Source organism: Oratosquilla oratoria, chromosome 29 (assembly GCF_046742065.1).
Source record: "Oratosquilla oratoria isolate Oo_2021 chromosome 29, ASM4674206v1, whole genome shotgun sequence".
NCBI classification, from domain to species: domain Eukaryota; kingdom Metazoa; phylum Arthropoda; class Malacostraca; order Stomatopoda; family Squillidae; genus Oratosquilla; species Oratosquilla oratoria.
Genome location: NC_134805.1, coordinates 53,050,664 through 53,075,139, shown reverse-complemented (window position 1 = coordinate 53,075,139; position 24,476 = coordinate 53,050,664). Strand labels below are relative to the sequence as shown.

At 40.1% G+C, this 24,476-nt stretch overlaps 2 protein-coding genes across 8 annotated transcripts in view; one reads left to right on the top strand and one right to left on the bottom strand.

Moving 5' to 3' along the window:
• LOC143040770 (uncharacterized) overlaps positions 1-7,475 on the bottom strand; it is a 248,847-nt gene extending 241,372 nt beyond the window's left edge. The window contains exon 1 of one of the 6 annotated variants that reach the window (XM_076212196.1): positions 7,189-7,475. The gene's annotated coding sequence lies outside the window, so the exon portion shown is untranslated. The other 5 variants (XM_076212194.1, XM_076212190.1, XM_076212197.1 and 2 more) reach the window with 5 other exon arrangements.
• A 124-nt stretch (positions 7,476-7,599) lies between these two features.
• LOC143040773 (uncharacterized) overlaps positions 7,600-24,476 on the top strand; it is a 241,748-nt gene continuing 224,871 nt past the window's right edge. For both annotated transcript variants that reach the window (XM_076212205.1, XM_076212204.1), the window contains exon 1: positions 7,600-7,678. The gene's annotated coding sequence lies outside the window, so the exon portion shown is untranslated. The remainder of the gene's footprint in view (positions 7,679-24,476) is intronic.

Here is a 24,476-nt window from a genome sequence, read left to right as displayed (position 1 = left end):
CCACAAGATTTAAGTCCCGTAGTGAAGTGGTTAAGAACTGCCTTCACTTCATCCTTCCTTATTTCTCCTCCATTTTCCTCACTCATAACTCTCATTTTCTTAGCATTTCCCACTGCAACTATCTTTCCCTCCCTATCCTCCTTCACATTTAGCAACTCCCTAAAATATTCTGCCCATCTTCCCCTTACTGCCTTCTCTTCCATTATCATCACTCCATCTGCACCTTTTACTTTTTCTTCTCTACTTGATTTGCCTCCTCTTCCTCTTTTAATTTCTTTCCAAAACATCTTTTTATTATTTTCAAAATTTTCTGTCATGCTCTTATACCATTTAACATCTGCTCTCCTCTTTTCTCTGTACCTCTCATATGACTCCCTCGTCCTATTTTTTAACCAATCTGCGAAAGCTCGCTTCTTCTCTTCTACAACCTTCTTTGTTTCCTCATCCCACCATTCACTACCCTTCCCTCTATTTCCTCCCATCCTTCTTGTTCCGCACACCATCTTTGCACACTTTGTGACTCCCTCCTTGAACCATTCCCATTCCTCCTCCACTCCTAGCTCTACTCTATCCTTCACTCCTTCCCACTCCTCTCTCAGCTTCTTGTACTCCTTTTCCTTTTCATCTAAATAGTTCACTCTAAGCACCTCCCCACCTTTTGTCCTTTTCCTCTTTCTCCATCTATCCTCCACTCTCAACTTACCTTCCACCAAAAAATGATCCAATATTCCCCCACTCTCTCCCCTTAGCACATGTACATCCTTAACTCTTCCTATTATACTCCTTTCTACCACTACATAGTCCATTAACATTCTATCTACCACCCTTCCCTCCACCACCCTCTCCCATGTGTATTTATGCTTGACTTTCTTCCAAAACACTGTATTTGCTATCATCAACTCTCTAGACACATCTCCACCATCACTCTCCACTACGATTCTTTCCTGGAACTCCACATTTCCCAACCACTCCGTCAATTGGTTCATTTCCTACCCTAGCATTAAGGTCTCCCAGTACTATTACATTGACATTTCTCCCTAATCCCTCTATGCACTCATTTAAATCTATCCAAAAAGCCTCCCTTTCTTCTACACACTTCTCACTACCAGGCCCATATGCACTTACAAAAACGCATATCTCCTTTCCCAGTTTCACCTTCATCCACATTATCCTTGAGGAAACCTCCTTCCACTCCACTACACATTTACCTATCTCTTCACTTACTAGTATAGCCACCCCTTCTCACCCTCACCCTCTCTTCACTCCTGATAACTTCCCACTTACACTCACCCTTCCCTCTCAATTTAGTTTCACTCAAAGCCAACACATCTTTCTTCTCACAAACATACTACCTATCTCTTCCCTTTTACTCTCATCTGTACCACATCCACGCACATTAAAAGACCCAAACATTAGGGTGCTGGTTGAAAAACTCCTAGACCCTCTTATGCCTTTACTTTTTTAGGAATGTCCCCTATGGGCTACAGGGAGAAGGATGCCTGGTCCCAATCCCCGTCCCTTTTTTCTTGCCTCTTACGATCCAAGTGGAAATACTTGGTGGCAGTATTCTTTTGCACCCACCACAGGGTAGGGGTAGGCGAAAAAGGAAATGAATATTCAGAGAAATTGTACAGGACAGTAACAAGGGGTTGGGGGATAGCATAACAGAGGGACAGTCGTAGTGCAAATATGGTGTGTGGAACAAGAAGGACAGGAGGAAATAGAAGGAAGGGTAGTGAATGGTGGGATGAGGAAACAAAGAAGGGTGTAGAAGAGAAGAAGCAAACTTTCACAGATTGGTTACAAAATAGGACAAGGGAGTCATATAAGAGGCACAAAGAAAAGAAAAGAGAAGTAAAGCAAAAGGTAAAGGAGGCAAAGAGGAGAGCAGATGTGAAATGGTAAGAATATGACAGAAAATTTTGAAAGTAATAAAAAGATGTTTTGGAAAGATATTAAGAGAGGAAGTGGAGGCGAATCAAGTAGAGAAGAAAAAGTAAAAGGTGCAGATGGAGTGATGATAATGGAAGAGAAGGCAGTAAGGGAAGATGGGCAGATAATTTTAGGGAGTTGCTAAATGTGAAGGAGGATAGGGAGGGAAAGATAGTTGCAGTGGGAAATGCTAAGAAAATGATAGTGAGGAGTGAGGAAAATGGAGGAGAAATAAGGAAGGATGAAGTAAAGGCAGTTCTTAAGATGATGAAAGCAGGTAAGGCACCTGGTCTGGATGGATGCCATGCAGAATGTCTTAAAAAAGGAGGTACAGTGATGGTGGACTGGCTGGTGAGGTTATTCATTGTTTGCTGGAGCGAGGGTAGAGTGCTGAAGGACTGGAGGAGTGCCTGTATAGTTCCACTTTACAAGGGAAAAGGGGACAAGTGTGAGTGTAGTAGTTTCAGAGGGATTAGCTTAAGTGTAGTTGGGAAGGCTTATGGGAGGATCTTCATTGAGAGGATTAGGAGAGGAACAGAGGGAGTAATTGGTGAGGAACAGTGTGGATTTAGGACAAGTTGAGGTTGTGAAGATCAGATTTTTGTGATAAGACAGATATGTGAGAAATTTATAGGAAAGGGGAAGGATGTTTTTTTGGCGTTTATGGATCTGGAAAAGGCATACGACAGGGTAGACTGGAAGGCACTGTGGGAGGTTTTGCAGATATACGGGATAGAAGGAAAGCTTCTAGGAGCTGTAAAGAGTTTTTACTAGAGTAGTAGAGCATGTGTCAGGATTAGAAATGGAGAGAGTGAGTGGTTCGAGGTAAAGGTGGGACTTCGTCAGGGATGCATTGTGTTGCCCTGGCTGTTGAGCTTGTATATGGATGGGGTGGTACACGAGGTAAATGCAAGGGTGGTGGGTCAGGGATTGGAGATGGTTAAAGAAAATGGAGAAAAGTGGGAGGTGAGCCAGCTGTTGTTTGTGGATGACACTATGCTTGTGGCTGGATCGGAGGGGGATTGAGGAGGTTGGTGATAGAGTTTAGGAGAGTATGTGAAAGAAGAAAGCTAATGATAAGTGTGGGTAAAGGTGGGGTGATGGGATGTACAAGGGGTGAAGGTGGCAGCAGACTGGAGGTGAGCGTGGGGGGGGGGGAGCAACTGGAGGAGGTAGATGGTTTTGGGTGCTTGGGTGCAGGTGTGGCAGGAAAAGGTGGAGTAAAGGTGGAGGTAGAATGTAGATTGAGAGAAGCGAGTAAATGCCTTGGTGGATTAAAAAGTGTAATGGGGAATAGACATTTGGGAATGGATGCCAAGAGAAGGTTATATGAAGGAGTGATTGTGCCAACAGCACTGCATGGAGCAGAAACATGGAACATAAGAGAGGAAGAGAGAAGGAGTTTGAATGTGTTTGAAATGAGGTGTCTGAGAAGTATGATTGGGGTTACTAGGCTAGATAGAGTGAGAAATGAGGAGGTGAGGAGGAGAACAGGGGTGGAGAGGGAGTTGGGAGATAGGGTTGATGAAAGATTATTAGGATAGTTTGGACACATGGAAAGAATGAGTGATGAAAGACTAGTAAAAGAGGTATGGAAGGCAGATGTGGAGAGAGTGGACATGAAGGGATGTCCTAGGATGAGATGGATGGATGGGGTGAAGGGGGGCTTTGGGGAAGAGGGGAATGTCTGTTGAGGAAGGATGGGAGAGGACAGAAGACAGGGGTGAATGGAGAATGGTTGTATATGGATGATGTTGTGATGCATGAGGTGGAATGGGTGGAGGGATGGGGAGTGAAGTAGTATGTGTGAGCAAAATTAGACACAGCCCGAATGGATTTCTCCCCGTCTTCTCCTTTTATGCATGGGGGGACGGAGAGGGGGGTTGCCGATTTAAGGAAGCGGCCTTGCTGTGGATGTGCTGTGACTTGTGACACTGCTGATGACCCAGGGCAGTGGACAAGGTGTAGGGATGACCCGTCATCCAGGAGGTGCTAAGATAAGAGGGAGGGAGGAGGGGAGTGGAGTGTATTTAGGGATGGAATGGATGGGAATGATTTTATGCCTTTTTCTTTTTGGCTACCTCCCTTGAAAGGGGGAAAAAGCCTTGGTATATGTATATAATAAGACCAAAACTTGAATACACAGCAACACTATGGACACCCAGTACCAAAAAGAATATAAAAGAATTAGAAAGAATACAAAGAGCAACAACAAAACTAGCACCAATTCTTTCCAAAATGACATATGAACAAAGACTGTCCAAATGAGAATTACCAATTCTGGAACAAAGAAGGGAAAGAGGAGACCTATTATCTATAGAATTATGAAGGGAATGGAAATCTTAGATAAGAATGATTAAAATGGGACAATGGAAAAACAAGAGGACATGAAAAGAAACTAAAATAAGATAATCACAGATGAGATCTAAAAAAAATAGCTTCCTACACAGAGTGATAGATACTTGGAACAAATTAGACAAACAGTGTGTGCAAACAGTATTCAAGATTTTAAGAAAAAACTTGATGCTGAGAGATACAAAGACAGGTCACCACGAGCATAGCTCCCTTCCCGTATTATACAACTAGGTAAATACGTATTCCAACAGGCCGCAAAAGATGGCCATGTAAACAGTGCATTCATGATGGTGGCAGTGTGCGCAGATTCGTGTGTACCTATTGTCTTTGTAACGGCACTTATTAATGTCACTTGGAGTTAGAAAACACCCAGTCCACAACACGAAAGCCATCATCTGATAGTGACTGGACTGGTATGGCATCCATACCATATCCTAGCAGCTTCATTAGTTAGTAAATTTGCTTGTAGCAAGATTTTTTTTGTTTATTTCTGCCAAGAAAATTGCATATTACATTTGTGTTATAATTTACAAAATTAATATTTAATTTTCTAAAGCTATATTGTGCACAACTAAAATAATACCCTAAAATATTACCAAATTTACCCATTGATATATTATAATTTACAAAATTAATATCAATTTTTCGGTCAATTTATAGTTTCACCCAACCAACGAATTTGTGATGTGGCTTATGTGTTTCTGGTGAGATTTGTTGTGTATTGAATGATGGTGTACATCATTTCCATCGCAAATGTGTACTTTTCAAGTAATGAATTATTGAAGTTATGCACTTAGGCCTACATCTCCTCCCCAACGATCTTGGGGGACCTGTGGGAAACTGAGGTTTTTTGGGTGGGGAGAACTAATAAATTGAGTAATGCCCATTGCCAGGTATAAAATCAACAACACATAAAAAATATATGAAAATACATAAATTTCACTTTGAAGGGCCAGACTGGCGCGGGCTCACGTGACTGTCATGTTATTGTTGAGGAGCATTACCAATGAATCATAAAATTTTCGCTACATGTAGCGAAGGACACTCCACCCGCTTAAGAGTTGCTAACCCTAAATTAGGGAATAAATTCATGAAGCTTCGAGAGGACTGAGAGTTGCGATTTTGGGTACAACTAACCTAACCTAGCTGGGGGCTTTGCCTAACCAACCCTAACCTAGCTGGGCTTTGCCTAACCTAACCTAGCTGGGGGCTTTGCCTAACCTAACCTAGCTGGGGGCTTTGCCTAACCTAACCAAACAACCTCAACGCAACCAAACCTAACCTAGCTGGGGGCTTTGCCTTACCTAACCAAACCTAACCTAGCTGGGGGCTTTGCCTTACCTAACCAAACCTAACCTAGCTGGGGGCTTTGCCTTACCTAACCAAACCTAACCTCAACCTAGCTGGGGGCTTTGCCTCCCAGACCCCTCCAATCCCCACCAAAGCACTCTTAGTAATTTAACTTGAGCTTTCTTTAAAGTATAACTATTAGTATAAATCTGTGTTTATCTATTATAACTAACAGCTAATAAACTAAATCGTAACCATATTTTCTGTAAATTAGAAACCACAATAATAGCATTAACTAAATGTAGCAGATAAATCATAAATGTAGCAACGCTGCTCAACAATAACACAATGCTCAAATGTAGTGAAGAAACCATAAATGTGGCAATGCTGCTCAACAATAATAGAAACGCAGATGTAGGCATAAGTTGAAATATTCATTACTTGAAAACTACACATTTGCGACAGAAATGATGTACACAATCAATAAATAGACACATATCTCAGCAGAAACACATAAGCCATATCAGAAAAATGTTGGTTGGGTGAAACTAAAAGCAAGAAATTTTTGGATTCATTGTTAACGCTGCTGAACAATAACATGGCGGTTGCGTGACCCTGTGCCAGTCCAGCCCTGCAAGGTGAAATTTATGTATTTTCATATATTTTTTATGTGTTCTTGTTGATTTTATACCTGTTTGGCAACACGCATTATTCGATTTATTAGTTCTCCCCACCCAAAAACCCCGATTTCCCACAGGTCCCCCAAGATCATTGGGGAGATGTAGGCCTAAGTGCATAACTTCAATAATTCATTACTTGAAAAGTACGCATTTGCGACGGAAATTATGTACACCATCATTCAATACATAACAAATCTCACCAGAAACACAAAGCCACATAACAAAATCATTGGTTGTTTGAAACTATAAATTGTCTGAATTTTCTATTGCTATATCACATAGGTGTGCACTTCTAAAAATTTACCAATATGTATGACTGCCTTAAAGATCACAAAAGCAGTCTCTACCACTGTTCAGGTATTGTACACAAAGGAAATGTAATATACACATCATGATCATTGATATGGTCCATGTCTTACGAAAATAAGATCTGGAGGTCATTATTCTGACCAGAGAACCGAAGCAATGATCATTTTCTGGACTCCACTCCAGTCCAAAACTGGAGGCCTGGCAACCCTAGCACTAACCAATATCAAAAACACCCTTTAATTACATGTACATATACCTGATAGAGCCATAACAATATGAATTGTGCCTTTTGTGGGCCTTTGTACTAGTCTAGTACCTTTAGGCTTTACTTAACCTCCTCTGATAACTTCTACATTTCAACCCACTTGATTTAGGACCATAGCAGGGAACTTGTATACCATTTACTAAAAAAATAAATATATATAGGTTTTCGTGAAATAAAACTATGCCTATACATGCAATCACGGTACAGTACCCGTTTTAGAAGAAACCACTGCACGTACGTAGGCACGTATACTAATTTACAGCTGCATTCAATTTTTTACATACAACACTCTCTGAACTTGTATTATACTTGTTAACTGATGTCTATCAATACACTTTACAAATGTGTTATTCTTACCTAAGGGCTGGAGTTTTAGTTGAGCGAGAGGTTCTTTGACCATCACATGTTTAGAAGATAATATCATAATAGTAAACAGTAACACTAGGGTATTCAAAATTTCGAACAGACATTGGCTTTCCTTTAGTATTCCTTATTTTTCGTAGAATTCGAAGCCAAACGTATGTACTGGTTTTACTTGGGAGATTTGTGTATTCTGTTGTGTTTTAATCCAATGAAAGGCGTACTTCTCAATTTATTAGTCAATATCGAGTGTCGTTTTAGAATTAAAGACTATATTGACACGTTCAACTAACCGGCTAATATTTAGTAGATTTATAAAATATGAAAAACGCTACCAATATAATTGTAATTATCTTTAAACCTAGTTATGAAATTATAAAAATCTTATAATTTACATTGAATATAATGATTACTTGGACTGCGTGTTGCCATAGTAACAGTGTAATAGTAAACATTTTGTTAGTTCGAGTTTCAAAAAATACATTTGGTAAGTCTTTGATTAAAAATTCATATAAGACGCTAGAATAAGTAGGAATAGCTGAAAGTATAACATATAATGAAATGTGTTATCATCAAATGCCTGCATGAAAATATTTCCAGCTATAATCATAATGCAAAACTAATTTCAAATTTTTGACGGAGTCTCGGAGAGCGAAAGTCGATCACTTCAGGTATCTCGTACCTGTCGTGAATCTTGTTTCGAGGTCCAGCAATTCTTTTTATTTCATCTTCTACTCTACTAAGAAGATATTACTCACCAATATGATAAGCGAGACATTATATGCACCCACTGATGATTACTGCTCGCTTCACAAATTTTATCTACAAGTTACACATATCTATTTTACTCTGCTTGAAAATCTTCCATGTTCTCTTAACTCTTGTCTATTATTAAAAAAAAAAGTTAGTGCTGTGTATCTGTTCTATTCCATTAATGATTATATAAGTATCAATTTTATCTCCTTTTCGCCTTCTTTCTTCAAGGATTGTTACTGTCAATTTATTCAACCTTTCCTCATGGCAATTGTCTTGAATCTCACCTCCTGGTAATTCACCTGGTGGGGCCACATCCCCTCTCATTAGACCAAATAACTGCCATGGGGGGGAAATGGCCCAAGTCTCTACAGGGTACTCCAATCACATGGACAGATATACAGGCAATAATTTTATGTAATGTGGGATTGGTTTTGTGTTCCCTGGTATATGTCAGGTTGTATGTTGGTTTGTAGTCTTGTTTGGATTGACTGTGAGTTTCTCTAGATTGGCAAAGTTTTTGGGTAGGGTGGGATGGGGAGGGGAGGGTGTGGAGGTCATAGGGTGTGAGGGTTTGTTGAAACAATCAGGGGTGGCTGTAACTGTACAGCTCATCACCTAGGAATTGTCGGAGTCTGTGTTTGAACGTGGAGATGGACTGTGCTTCAACCATATTGGATGGGAGAGAGTTCCATTTCTGTATAACTCTGCATGCAAAGGATCTTCTGCGTGCTTCTGTGTTGGTGTGCTGAGGGTGTATTTTAAATCTGTGCCCTCTCGTGGTACGATTGGGTGAGAGCTGGAAGAGATCAGTGTGGGAGATGGTGGAGAGACCATGAAAGATCTTGAAGCAGAGTGTTAGGTCACTTCTCAGTAGGTGGCCTTTGACAGAGAAGAGGTCTAGCCTGTCGAGCCGTTCATTGTACAGTAGATTGGACAAACCAATAACTTGCTTTGTCCATCTCCTTTGAACTGACTCTAGGAGCTTACAGTCTCCGATGAACCCTAGGTTCCACACAGGTGAGGTGAAGTCTAGGATAGGGCGGATATCAGACACAAGAAGGGAGGACATGAACTGGGGGGAGCGACACACTGTACTTTTTAAAAGGTTTGTGGCAATCCCTCCAGCCTTGTGTACAGTGTCACTGATGTGTTGGTGGAATCTGAGTCCATCATCCACTTTCACTCCTAGGTCCTTGTGGCAGTGGGAAAGCTTTATTGGAGTATCACAAAGACTGTATACTCCGTCTTCGATAGGGTTTGTCTGGCCTCTGCTAAATCTCAAGTGAACACATTTGTCTTGAGCAAACCTGAGGCCCCATGAAGATGCCGTGGTGGACAGAGTGTTAATGCTTTGTTGCAGTTCAGCAATGGCCATTCCTGAGGATTTAGATGTGCAGTGGAGGTATAGCTTTATGTCATCCGCAAATAACATGTACTTGCATGAGAGGTGTGCTCCAATATGGTTGACAAACATGAGGAAGAGTAGAGGACCCAAGACGGAGCCTTGGGGTACTCCACTCAGGACTGGCTTGGAGGAACTTTGGGTGCCGTCGATAGAGACTCTCATTGTGCGACCCACCAGAAAGCTACGGATCCACTCAAGCAGGGTTCCTGTGATACCGAGGCAGACCAGCTTATCTAGAAGAATGCTATGCTGTACTCTGTCAAAAGTTTTGACAAAATCAAAGAGGATTAGGTCTACTGTGTGCCCTTGGTCATACCAGTAGGTAACATAGTCGTATGTAAGTATTAGTTGGTCTGTCACAGATCTGTTCGATCTGAAGCCAAACTGAGCATCATCGAGTGTCAGGTGGTCATGTAGGAAGCTGTAAAGTGATTTGCTGATCAGTCGTTCTAAGGTTTTGCATGGAATCGGTGTAAGGCTTATTGGTCTATAATTCAAGGGGTCGGCCCTAGATTTTTTCTTATAGATAGGGGTGACCAGGGAGGTTTGCCAAGATTGTGGGAGAGTGCCTGAGTTGAGGGAACTGTTGTAGAGGGTGTAGAAAGGGAGGGCAAGTTCTTCAGCACATTCTTTAAGGAGGAGAGGGTGCAGGTTGTCTGGGCCCATGGCGCTGTCTGGTTTTAGGGCTTTTAGGAGGACTTTAACATCTGAGACGGTGAAGTTTATGTCCTGGAGTGACACTTGAGAGTTTTGGTGTGGGATGGGGTTGTCTGCTACATCAACAGAGAATACCAATGCAAAAGCTGTCACAAATTGTTCCACCATTAATGTGGGATCATCGGTCAGATTGCCATTAACAAGTAGAGGGCCTACTTTGGGCCATGCAACCTTTTTCTGTCTTATATAAGAGTGAAACAGCTCAGGCTTCTCTTTGTGGTGGGTGATCAGGTGGGTTTCATAGTTGCGTTGGGCATCAAGAGTAGTTTGGCGAAGTTCAGAGTTAGCAGCATTGAACTGGTAGAGTTTTAGGTGGGCCTGGTATGAGTTGCGGCTGAACTGGCGTCTTTGTAGTTTGTACTCTTGCCAGGTCTTAGCTCTTTGTTGGAACAGTTGCTTTGGTATTCTTTTGTGCCAAGGAGAGCTAGTTTTTGTGTCAGTTTTTGGAGGTACATGGGTGTGACACAATGCTATTAGAAGTTGGGTCAGGTAGTCAGCCATTTGGTTAGCGTCTAGGCCAAGGAGTTAATTTTCCCAATCGTTTTGGGAGAGTTCGTATCTGATGCGTGCATAGTTGCCCCTGGTCCAGTTGAGTCGTACCTGAGGGCCTGAGGGAGGTAAAGGGACTTGATTGGGGTTTTGGAGTAGGATGGAGAATTTTACTAGAGCATGTCCACAGTGTGGATAGGGAGGCAAAGTGGTAATGTCCATTATTCTGTCTGGGTCGGTGGTTAGAACAAGATCTAGGGTATTTCCCGAGGAGACGAAGGTGGGTTCCTGTACTACTCGAGTCAGTCCCAGAGTGTTAAAGAGATCAAGGAACATTGACTCTGGGGCAGCCTTGGATTTACATAGTCTTCTGTCCAGTGTATGTTTGGCAGATTGAAATCGCCCATAAGAATGAGCTCTTTTCCTGGACTGAACTGTGAAATGTAGTCACGGAGGGCTGCAGTGTCTTCAGGGGAGTATGAAGGGGGACGATACACTATTAGAACATGTAGGTTTAGCTTAGGTAGAGCTAAGGCTAGTGTGTTTTGTAATGAGGCACTAGTTCAATAGTTCTTTGAAATTTATAAATTTAGTTGCTGTCCTTCCTCAGATGTGGAGACCAGGCTTGAACAGCATACTTTAGGTGTAGTCTTATTTAACCTTCTTTCATATGGTGATTGTCTTGATTCAGGCACCAGTTCAGTAGTTCTGTGAAAATTTTCAAATTTGTAGATGTTCTTTCTCAGATGTAGAGACCAGGCTTGAACAGCATATTTTAGATGTGGTCTTACATACTCATATGTTTTGTACAAAATGTTGAATGTGTCCATGCATGAATAATCAAAGGAGTACTTAATCATACTAACCATTTGGTTTGCTTCTAACAATTGTTACAATATGGTCCTTTGGTTTCAAGTTGTTTGTGATTATTACTCCAAGATCCTTTTCCTTACCTACCACTGTCATGTTCTTATTTATAATATTGTAACTCCCAGAAGGATTCCTATGACCAAAGTGAATACTAAAGATTACAATGGAAGAGCATGCCAATGGGAGACCTTTTGATCCATAACTAGGTTGTATGTGGAAATAATAATAATAAATAGGTAGATAAATGAATAAGATAAATTAATAGATAATGACAAATGATAAGCAAACAAAAAAATAACAATAATTTATAATAGATAAATAATAAAAAAAAAAAAATAGGAAAAAAAATGGCATGCATTACAGCATATTGCTTAGGTGCTTATCTAAATGAATCTTAAAACTGAACTGTACTACATTGCACTGCCTGTGCAGGAAGATTATTCCATTCATTCACTACATGGCTGACAAAATTGTTTCTACCCACTTCCAAAATAAATCTGCTTCCTGACAGTTTAAGACCATTACAGATTGACCTCTCATTAACGGACTGAAAGGGGGGTAACGGTGTCTGTTGATGTGAATAATCCGTTGATTAGGAGGGGTTTTTGTGTGTGTGTGTATTGGGGGGGGAGATCACCTCTTAAGTTCTATAAAATCATAGTATACGTACATACATATTAATGTTTCCCTTTCTGATACTGTTCACGAATCAATAATTCTCTTAAAGTGCGCAAATGTTCATAATAAGCCTGAACGTCACCGTTAGCAGAGAGATCAAAGTAAGTTATGAGCATGTCAATAGCCTGGCACACCACCAACATCTTGGGTTTAACTGCCACTACCTCCTCTTCCTCATCACTGCCACTCGCTCCCTCCTGCTCGTTGCCAGCGAGAACAGCTTCAGCGATCTCCTCCATAGTGATTGCACAGCACTAAATAACAGCACCAAAAACATCAAAAACACTGCAAACACAGCTAATAAACGTCCAAACGTCCATACCGATCATGATCTTGTTAACTAGTAAACAAAATAAAGTGCATGCCATCACGCCATCAGCCACTCAGTGGACAAACACCGAACTAACGGACGCATTCACCCTACCCGCGAAATTTAGACTGTCGGACCAGACCAGCGGATTTTGTCCGTTGCATCCGATATCCAGTAATGCAGTGTCCGTTAATGAGAGGTCAATCTGTATTTCTTGTTTGATTTGTATTCGGTGTGAAAATTTCATGACTTTAGATGTCAATTCCCTTTAGAATCTTAAAGACCTGTACCAACTCACTTGAGTCTACGCTTTTTTAGGGAAAATAGATTCATATGTTTTGATTGATTTTTGTATGATTTATTTCTGATATTTGAAATCAGTTTTGTGGCTCACCGTTGTACTTTTACCAATCTGTCAATGTTTTTAATGAGATTTGGTGACTACTGTATATGGAAACAGCATATTCCAAATGTGGATGAACTAATGATTTATGAAGCTTGTTAATGACAGAAGGACTTTTAAAATCAAAAGATTGTGCAGTCAGTCCTAAAATCTTATTTGCCTTCTCTGAGGCAGAAATACACTGCTTAGATGATTTGAGATTGTTACTTCAGTGTGAAGTAAGCTAAGTCTCCAGCCTGGAATGAGTGGTAGGGAGAGGAAGGCATAGTAAATTTTTGGTAAGAGGAGTCAGAACACACCATTGAGTTTGCTGTGGTATGGTTCCCTTAGGCACACTTGGAACGAACACTTCTGTACTCTGCCAATGGCTAGTAGTGTTCTCGTCAGAATGTACCTGTCAGAACATATTTAGTTCACCGCTGTATGTCCTTCCCTTAAGCACACCATGGATAAATGTATAGTGCAAATGGCTGGTACTATTCTTTAAAGAATAGTTATCTTGTCAGAACATATTTAGTTCACCGTGGTATGTCCTTCCCTTAAGCACACTATTGCTAAGTGTATAATGCAAATAGCTACATTTATCCTTGTAATGGGAAGTACAGAAACATTCTTTATCCTATTTACAAGAGAAAGGAAATTGTTGAAGTGAAAGCATACATATACAAAAGCATCAAATAAATAAATATGAGTCCCGTGCTAAGTGGTGACCATAGCCTTGAGCTGGTTTGGAGGCACAACACATGGTGAGCATACAAGTCTTTTAAGGGGACACTTTACATGCTGGCTTCAAGATCATCACTGATAAGTATGCTGAGAACCTTTTCACTATCCGCTTTTGTTAACAAATTTCCAAATAACTTGTAATCATACTTATTTTTATCTTTACCTATGTGCATAACCTTACATTTACTTGTGTTGAATTTCATTAGCCACTTTTCAGACCATTGCTGTAGTTTATCTAAATCTTCTTGAATATGTAATTGGTTTAAATGACCATTTGTCATTCTGCACAGTTTTGTATCATCAACAAATTTGGAGACAATAGATTTCAGTCTGTGGTCTTTATCATTTATATATACAGTGGTATGAATGTGGTTTATGTAGTGTGAGTATGGGTGTGCAGTTGGCACCACTGGCACAGGGTCACAGGTTACCCTGTAGAAGGGATCGAACAGGTGTCGGCCGAGGCATATGAGTCAGTGTGTTGAGTGAACAAGGGAGGGGAAAGGAGTGAGCAAGAAAAGTGCAGTGAAAGGAAATATGGAGAATAGTTAGCTAAGGTAGGATTAATAGGCATTACTAGTAAAAGAGAAACTAGCTATAAGAAGTCTTTGTCATTGCCATCGATGAAGAAGCAGGAAATAAATGGCGATAAGGTAAGTGATACATTGCTCTGTGACTACAAACTATCTAGGTATGGACGAGGCAACAAGCACAAAGAAGGAACCATTAAAGATGAGCAACATGCCCCTAAAGCCGTTTAATGGCAATTGAAACGTCATTGTGTGGCTTAAAAAGGCATAATTAGTGGCTAAATTAACTGGTGTCAGTGATGTCGTGAGCTATATTGCCCTTAATCTGGAAGGTGATGTATTAGCCATCTACTTAGAAATGAAAGAGGCAGAAAAGCTGAAAAAGAGGCTCAAAGAAGCATTCTGTCAGTGTGCATTTCAGTCATTAAATTGACTACTAAGAATGTGCTGGGCTGGCGAACAGGTCGACATATTTGTCAATGAAATTAGGAGATTAGTGGGACTATCGAGACTTAAAGTCGAAGGTTTGGAACAAGTAGTTTGGTGTTTTTGAATGGCTTCCCAGACCAAGTTTCCATGGGGCTACAGCAAATAGATGTTGCTGAGTCTGCAAGCATGGATGTGTTAGTAGTTCATGCTAGATTTCTCACAAGGACACAGAAAGATAGACCGTTAGTGGTAATAGCAATAGAAGCATTAAAATCAATAGCCCTTGCATGAGATTGAGGATCGAAATGACAGTGCGATGACTCACCTAGGAAGAGAGGAGACCTGCTGGATCAGAGTCCACCGGCCAAAAGAGAAGGGAAAATGCAGGAGTCCAGGGGTGACTACAGCGGAAGGGGGGGACCACCTAGGATGTATTGTTATAGGTGTGGGAAATTGGGTCATCTTGTGAAGGACTATGGAGAGATGGAGCCTATCTGTTATGAATGTAGGAAACCAGGACACATTACTTGATAATGCAAGCAAGAAAACAGACAAGGGGTGGCTGCTGTGCGAGCTGCTGCCTAATCACTGTAAGGGTGCTCCCCAGCTTTATGCCAATTGTAGATGTCTGGCTGTGAGGAAGACGTGCAATAGCACTAGTAGATTCCGGCTGTTCAACCATGATTGTAACGGCTGATCTGGTTAAAGGATTCAGACATAAATATATGGCCCTGATGACGGTTGATGGAAAGGAGACAAAGTGTGAGGGCGATCAGGAAGTTGAAATGACGGTGGAGGGTATTCCAATATAACTAAGAGTGCTTGTTATCAGAATGGTCATAGGGGAATTGGAGTGGTGGTGGGAATGAATGCAATTACACAGCTCAGTGAAATCACGTTTGTTGATGGATGAGTGAGGTTCGGAGCAATATGTGACTCGAGTACAGAATGGAGAGAGAGGAGGCATCAGATGCCAGTGATAGACATAGGGATGACAATGAAGGTCAAGGAGGGCAGTGTCGCCACAAAGCGCGACCTTTACGAGAAGGCTGTACCTTGTACAATTGAGGATGAAGACTTCCTGGCAAAATTTGATGGCCAGATGTGAGAGGTAGAGTGGTACCTCAAAGGAGGCTTGCCTATAATGAAGAACAAAGTTAGCTACTACAGACTATCAGAAAGGGGATGAGGGATGACTTTGATATTGAAGTACAGCAGTGGATTGATGAGGGAATTTGGAGTCCTTGGGAGGAGTCAGTGGAGGATGGAATCTTGCCTCTGATGGCAGTGGCGCAGCCAACCAAGATACGTGATGTTGTACAACGGGTGAGACGCGATGATCCAGTGAAAGGACAGTGGAGTGCACCACAACAGAACATAGGTGTTATATGGTGTGATGCTAGCAAGATAGCAACTGGTGTATTCCTGGAGATAGGAGGTGTGGTAGTTGAAAATGGGGTGTGGCAGGGCAAAAAGGATGACTACCATCACATTTATGTATTGGAGTTGGATGTGGTCATAAAAGGAGTCAATTTGGTGCTGAAATGGGGACTATGCGAGATTGAAATCAGGGCAGACTCAGCCACAGTGGCGGGAAGGATGAACTCAATGTTAACTGCTGGGAAGAGAATACGCATGAAAGGGGCAGCAGAGTTCATTGTGAAACAGCACCTTGGAGTCTGAGAGAATTAATAGATGACTTCAGCATGAAGGTGAATGTAATCCAAGTGTCGTAGGGAGTGAACAAAGTGGATGTGCTAACCAGAGTAAAGGAATGTTGGTTTAGAGTGCCAGAAGAACAGGAGGAGAAGGTTGAAGTGTGTGCTGCAGAATCCCTTTGCACAGAGGAGTTGCATGGAACACATCACCTAGGTGTTGGCAGGTCATTGTTCTTGGCAAGGAAAGTTGACCCAAATATAAAGAGGAAAGAAGTCCGGCAGTCTGTGAGAGCATGTGTCCAATGTCAATCAATATATCCCACCCCTCGACCGCATGCAATGGGGAACTCAGTGTAGAAGAGAACTGAAGGAGGTTGGTGGTTGACGTCACCCACTATCATCGGGGCATGGACTTATCGATGGTTGGTGGGCCCAGGAGCTGAAGACTGAGGCGGGAGAGGAAATTGCACAGGTGATGAATGAGATGTTTCTGAAAAGGGGTCCAGTGGATGAAGTCCTGGTGGATAGTAGCACCACATTTTGGTTGGGAGCACTGAAAGAAATGCTGTACGAGTGGAGCATGAGATGTTTCTTTAAGGCTGCTTACCAGCCGAGCGGGAATGGAATAGTAGAATGACACCATCGCACTATCAAGTCCATCGCTGAAAGGGCACTAATACCGCCCATCGAGGCAGTTTTCTGCTATAATATGTCCCCTAGGTCAGGCCAAGACGAAGACTCAGTTCCACAGAGCCATATTCAAATATGAATGGTGACATTCCAGGTTAGCGCCAGTGCTGCTGGCCAATGTTGAAGAAGGCACTGCCTCAGTACAGGAGGGGGTTATGGGTAAAGCTAAGGAATAGTAAGTACACCTCACAGTGGATGAGGGGTATTGTAACGGAGGTAAATTCATGGAACAACATCTCTGTCGAGGGAGTGCCATGACATATCCTGGATCTTCATTGTGTAGTGGATGGCAGAGAAAATGATGAAGAGAATTATGATGTGGTAGTGGATTGGGGGCAGTGCTTCATTGACCGCAACGTAATAGATGTCCTCCAGGAAGGCTGAAGGATTATGAAATAGGAAGCAGAAGAAATGAAGAATAGGTTGATTTCGAGATCAAGGGGGCTATGAATGTGGTGCAAGTATGGGTGTGCAGTTGACATCCCCGGCACGGGGTCAAAGGTCATCCTGTAGAAGGGGCAAATGGGCATCAGCCGAGGCGTATGAGTCAATGTGTTGAGTGAACTAGGGGAAAGGAGTGAGTGAGAAAAGTGTAGTGGAAGAAAATATAGAGAATAGTTAGTTAAGGTAGGATTGGTAAGTGTTACTAGTAAAAGAGAAACTAAATAGAATACTATGAATAGAAGTGGCCCAAGAATGGAACCCTGAGGAACTCCACTCGTAACATTTTTCCATCTAGAAGTTTTGCCATTTAGAACAACTCTCTGTTTACAATCATTTAACCAATTACTAGTCCAGCTTAATAGGCTACCACTTATTCTATGTGAAGCTAATTTAAGAAGTAGTCTTTTATACGGGATTGTATCAAAAGCCTTTGCAAAGTCCAAATATATTAAATCTATATTGTTTCTTTTGTCATAATTTGAGATGACTATGTTGTAGAATTCAAGTAGGTGACTCAAGCACATTTCTGTCTGAAACCATGCTGACTATAATTTATTAAATAGTTACTTTCTAAATGGTGTTTGATAGTATCTCTGATGATAGTTTCCATAATTTTTCATACAATTAAGGTTAAGCTTATAGGCCTGTAGCTCATTGGCTTCTTTTTGTCACCCTTTTTAAATATGGGGGTAACATTAGCTAACTTCCATTCTCTTGGGACATCTCCAGATATGATTGATTTTTTGAAAATAATTTCTAATGGAACAACAATCTTGTTTTTCATTTCCTTTAAGATTCTTGGATGCCAACCATCAGGCCCTGGTGTTTTATTAACTTTGAGTTTTTCTATACATCTTTTAATTTTTTTTCTTTTGTTATATTTACAATAGTAAGTTTCCCCAAGACTTATCACAGCCTTCAGCTAGGACTTCACTGTGAGGTGTTTCATTTATAAAAACTGAGCTGAAATAGTTGTTTAGAATATCACTCATTCATTCATTCATTTGAATATTCAAGTTGACCATCAGCAGATGATAGTGGGCCAATGTGATTCCTAATAACCTTGTTATCTGTAATGTAACTATAGAATTCCTTAGGATTCTCTTTGGGTTTATCAGCAATATTAATTTTTTTCATAATTTTTTTTACATAGCTTTTGACTTTTACATTTTTTACATAACTTTATATTTTTCTGCATTGAATTCAAACATCCATGTTTATGACCATTCCTTTATTTATTTATTTACTTATTTATTTTGAAGCTGCTTGTGTGAATAAGACACATGGAAGCCAGTACACAGACTCTTCATTATTATACAGGTTTGCCAACATAAACATTAAGCATGAACATCTACATGCGCAACAGCAATGTTAATAAGAATAATATGCAATGCAATAATACAACACCCCTCCTCAAGTTTATGAAATCTCTGAATAAACTTATTAGCAAATAACAGTTTACTAATTCTCGAACAGTTTAAACTGCAAAAGAAAGCATATTGATGACACATCAAATTAGAATAAATCTTTAGAATCAAGAATCAAATTAGATACTGTACTTGCAATACATACACAAAATAGTCTTTTCCTCTTTCAATAATAAATCATCTCAGGCTGTACATTGGGTTTAGACACTGCTGGACCTTCTAACTTCAGTTTGTGATGGACTAGGTACACAAGGTTTAGTACTAGGACAAACAATAGGTGTAGATGCACTTTTAGGAATATCACTGGAATATATAGAATCATCAGAAGAACTGAGCAGGGTAGGAGTCTCTTCTTTGGATTCATTGTTAGGCAAATTACTGTGTTCGCCTGTGTGTATGAGAGAGTGTCTGTTCCTTCTTATTATGGAGCCTGCATCAGTCAGGACTTTGTATGATCTTGGTTGAGTCAGTCTCTGTGTTACTTCTCCATAACGTTCTTGATCTCGTATGTATACTTTATCACCTGTTTGAAGAGCTGGCAATGTCTGGATACGATGGTGGTTGTTGTAGTTCTTTGAGTATTTCTCCCTATAGAGTTCCTCTTTTTCAAGTAAATCATCTTTGTTATACCCCTTTGGTATCAATGTATCAGGGAGTACTGGCAGCTTTGTTCTGATTTTTCTACTCATCAGTATTTCACTTGGGGTCAAACCATTTCTAAGTGGAGCTGAACGATAAGCAAGTAGTCCTAAATAAGGATTAGCATTCTTTTTAAGGATGTTTTTAGCTGTCTGGACAGCCCGTTCTGCCTCCCCATTTGCTTGTGGGTGTAGGGGTGATGAAGTAACATGGGTAAACCCCCAACACTTGGCAAATTCTTTGAACTCATGGCTGGAGTACTGAGGTCCATTGTCAGATACAACGGTTTCAGGAATTCCATGTACAGAGAAAATATCTGACAAAGCCATTGTGACTGCAATCATTGTAGTATTTTTCAGTTCTCTGAACTCAAACCATCGACTTGAATAATCTAATTAAAAAATATCTGTACCAATTCGGCTCCAAGGTTTGCCTGGAAAGGACATTGGTAAGAGAGATTCCTTTGGTTCAGGTCGTAGCTTAGCACATATACGGCACTTGTTAATCATAGGTTCTATCTGTTTTGTGATGAGAGGCCACCAAACTGAGTAACTTGCTCGTCCTTGGCACTTAGTAATTCCTAAATGACCTTCGTCTATATGCAACTACAGGCCAATCAGTTTGACATCGGTTATAGGAAAAATGCTTGAATCAATAATAGTAAATAGACTCAGAGAACACATTGAAGGGCATAATTTAATTCGTGTTTCACAGCATGGTTTCTCCAAGGGTAAGTCATGTGTGACTAATCTTCTATCCTTTTACACTAAGGTATATAAGGCGTCAGACAACAATGAAAATTACGATGTTATTTACCTTGACTTTAGCAAAGCGTTCGACAAAGTGCCACACCAGAGACTACTAAATAAAATCAAAGCCCATGGCATAGGAGGAAAAGTGTTAGAATGGATTAGAGCTTGGATTAGTAACAGAAAACAGTGGGTCACCATAAATGGAATAAAATCTAGGTGGGGCAATGTTACTAGCGGGGTCCCCCAGGGCTCGGTTTTGGGTCCCTTGTTGTTCATTATGTATATAAACGACTTAGACGAAGGGTTAAATAGTGATGTTAGTAAGTTTCCGGACGACACTAAAATAGGACGCCTAATTAGGTCAGGAGATGACGCCCAGATTCTGCAGGATGACCTTAATAAGCTGTTAACATGGTCGGTGAAATGGCAAATGAACTTCAATATCTCTAAGTGTAGCGTGTTAAACGTAGGACTACACAACCCCGAAAATAGATACAACTTAGATAACACGTTTTTAGAAAAATCTGAGTGCGAGAGGGACTTGGGAGTTCTGGTGAGTCCGGACCTTAAAACCAGGAAGCAGTGTATTAGCGCCAGAAATAAAGCTAACAGAGCATTAGGCTTCATTGCTAGGACGGTAACGAATAGAAGTGCAGAGGTAATTATTAAACTCTATCTAGTGATAGTTAGACCCATCCTTGACTATGCGGTACAGTTTTGGTCTCCGTCCTACAGAATGGACATAAATTCACTAGAATCAGTACAGAGAAGAATGACCAAAATGATACAAGGACTCGGAAATTTGCCTTACGAAGAGAGGCTTAGGCACCTTAACTTACACTCTCTGGAAAGACGCAGAGTGCGGGGTGATCTAATAGAAGTGTTCAAGTGGATCAAAGGCTATAACAAGGGTGATGCAAACAAGGTCATCATAATAAAACAACAGGGCAGGACTCGCAGTAATGGGTATAAACTGGACAAATTTAGATTTAAGAAGGAAATAGGCAAGAATTGGTTTACTAATAGGGTGGTCGATGAATGGAATAAACTTAGTAACCATGTAGTAAGCGCTGAAACTATCAGTTGTTTTAAAAAACGATTAGACAACTTTATGGATGGGGATGACAGGTGGTGATGGATATGGAGCTGCCTAGTGTAGGCCTTATGGTCTTTTGCAGTCTCCTTTATTTCTTATGTTCTTATGTTCTTATGTTCATGTAAAGCATTGAGAATTTCTCGCTGTAGAGAGGTTGGAATAACAATACAGTTGTTGAACATTAGTAATCCTTGGTTGACTGTTAAATGCTGTTTTTTCTCCCAATAAGGTTTCAAGAGTGGCTGAGAAGGCATTATTGAAGGCCACCCATCAAGACAATAAGCAAGTACTTGTTGGCAAATGGCATCTGCTTGCTGAGCTGCTTTGATCTCTCCCAAGCGTCGTTCAGTAGCTGGGATAACTTTAAAATTACCCTCTTGATTTTCTTCTACTTCTTCTATAAGCTCTAGATCTGCTTTTGTAAGAAGACTTGTTGGAGCAGGCGACAAAGCATCAGCTGTGTTCTAATGAACTCCTTGTACATATGTTACTTTTGGTGAATATCTTGCTAGTCGAAGACGAAAACGAAGAATTCTAGGTGGAAGTTTTGACAAATCCGTACTTGAGAGCAAAGGCACTAAAGGGCAGTGATCTGTCTCAAGCTTGAAAACTGTTCCTAAAATGTAGTCCTTAAACTTTTCACAAGCCCAAGTAGCTGCTAAAGCCTCTTTTTCAATAACTGCATACCTCTTCTCTGTGTCACTGAGCGATCTTGAAGCATAAGCAATGGGACAACGGTGCCCTATATCATCCACTTGCATAAGAACTGCACCAAGGCCGTCTCGACAAACATCTGCAGCAATGATACATTTCTTGTTTGGATCATAATGGGCTAGGATCTCTGTAGACACAAGTTTCTGTTTAATTGTCTGAAATGCAGCTTCTTGTGGTTGGTCCCAGAACCATTGTTGACTTTTCTTTAAAAGCTGGCGAAGTGGTTCATTTACACTGGCCAAATCAGGAATGAACTTTGCGAGCTGATTAACCATACCATTGAATCTTTGCAATTCTGTAACATTCGTTGGTCTTGGGAAATCTTGGACTGCTTTAGTTTTTCCTGGATCTGCTTCAATGCCTTTTTCTGAAATGATGTGGCCCAAGAATTTCATGTGTCTTTTCGAAAACTCACATTTGTCGTTTAGGGTGATTCCTGCTCCCTGTAGTCAACGTAACACTTCTCGAACTTGATTGTCATAAATCTCCTGTATTTACCTAGTTTTTATTTACCTAGTTGTATTTTATGGGAAGGGAAGCTATGCTCGTGGTGTCCCATCTTCATATCTCATTTTATCTAAACTATTTTTAAATTCATATATTGTTTTTGCACACACCACTTTCTCATCTAACTTGTTCCAACTGTCTATTACTCTGTGAGGAAAACTGTTCTTTTTCAGATCTCTTCTATAGCTGTCTTTCTTGATTTTCTTTCCGTGCCCTCTTGTATTTCTGTCATCCCATTTTATCAGATTATCTCTATCAATAATTTCTTTGCCTTTCATGATTCTGTAAATAGCTATCAAATCTCCTCTCTCTCTTCTTTGCTCTAGTGTCTGTAGTTCAAGTTTTGCTAGTCTCTCTTCATATGATAGTTTTGAGAATGTTGGTGACAATTTTGTAATTGCTCTTTGTATTCTTTCAAGTTTTGTTATACATTTTTTTGTACTTGGTGACCAAATCGTTGCTGCATATTCCAATCTTGGTCTTATCAGAGTGGTTAGAATTTTCTTCACCATTTCTTCATCCAGGTATGTAAATGCCACTTTGATTGTTCTTATTAAATTATAAGTTTCTCCAAAAATCTTATTTATATGTTTCTCAGGTGACATATTATTCATAACAATGACTCCCAGGTCCTTCTCATTTTCTACTTTTTTTATTCCTTCTCCCAATTTATATGATCCTGTTATTCTGTTTTTGCTTTTTCCAAATTCCATTATACTACACTTTTTAGTGTTGAACTCCATCTCCCACTTCCTACTCCATTCCCATACTTTATTTAGATCACTCTGTAGTGACTCACAATCTTCTTCCGTGTTCACTTTTTTTAATAGTTTTGCATCATCTGCAAAGAAGCTCATATAACTTTCAATTTCTTCATCCATATCATTAATATATATAGCAAACATTATTGGGGCCAGAACTGTTCCTTGTGGAACACCGCTTATTACGTCATCCCATTTTGAGTGTTTGTCTCTTATCACTACTCTCATTTTTCTTTCTTGCAAAAAGTCTTCCATCCATTTAAGCAGTTTGCCCTGTATTCCTCCTTCAGTTTCTAATTTCTTAAGCAACTTCTTATGTGGTACTTTGTCAAAGGCTTTTTTTAGGTCTAGAAATGCACAATCAGCCCATCCATCTCTTGTATTATATCTATTAGCCTTGAATAGAAACATATTAAATTAGTGACGCATGATCGTCCTTGTCTGAATCCAAATTGCCTTGGATGTAGCATGCTGTTTTTTTCTAAATATTTTACCCATTTACTTTTGATAATTCTTTCACAAATTTTTGCTATTGTACTTGTTAGAGAGACTGGTCTATAGTTGGTAGGGTCTTCTTTATTTCCTCCTTTATATATAGGTACTATATTTGCTTTTTTCCAATCTTCTGGAACTTTTCCTTCTTTCAAGGAACTATTATGCTATGTATTTTGTCTGCCAGTTCATTTCTGCATTCTTTCAAAATCCAGTTTGCTATTTCATCTGGTCCATGCGATTTTCTAACATCAAGATTACTCAAGTGTTTCATTATTTCATTCCTTGTTACTTCTATTTCTTTCATAGGGGGGACTTTCTCCTTCCATTCAATCTCTTCCGGTTGTATATTCTCCCTAGTAAACACTGATTTAAAATGCCTGTTCATAATTTCCGCCATTTCAATTTCCTCTGTGTATTCAACTCCTCCTTGTCTTAATTTCTCCAAATCTTGTTTGTTTTTCAGTTTGTTGTTTACAAATCTGTAGAATAGTTTTGGTTGATCTTTACATTTTTCTATGACATCTTTTTCATATTTTTTCCTCTCTGCACGCTTGTTATATTCATTTCTATAACAAGTATATATTTTCTATTTTTCAGGTCTTTTGTTTTTCTTCAATTTGGTCCAAGCTTTGTCTCTTTTGTCTTTTAACTCCCTACAACTTTTGTTGTACCAGCACTTTACATATTCTTTTTCTTGTTTTTGTCTTGGGACATACTTTTCCACTCCTTTTTTTTTTTTTTTTTTATAAATTTTTGTCAAAATATTCCATTTCTCTTCTACTGTTAATA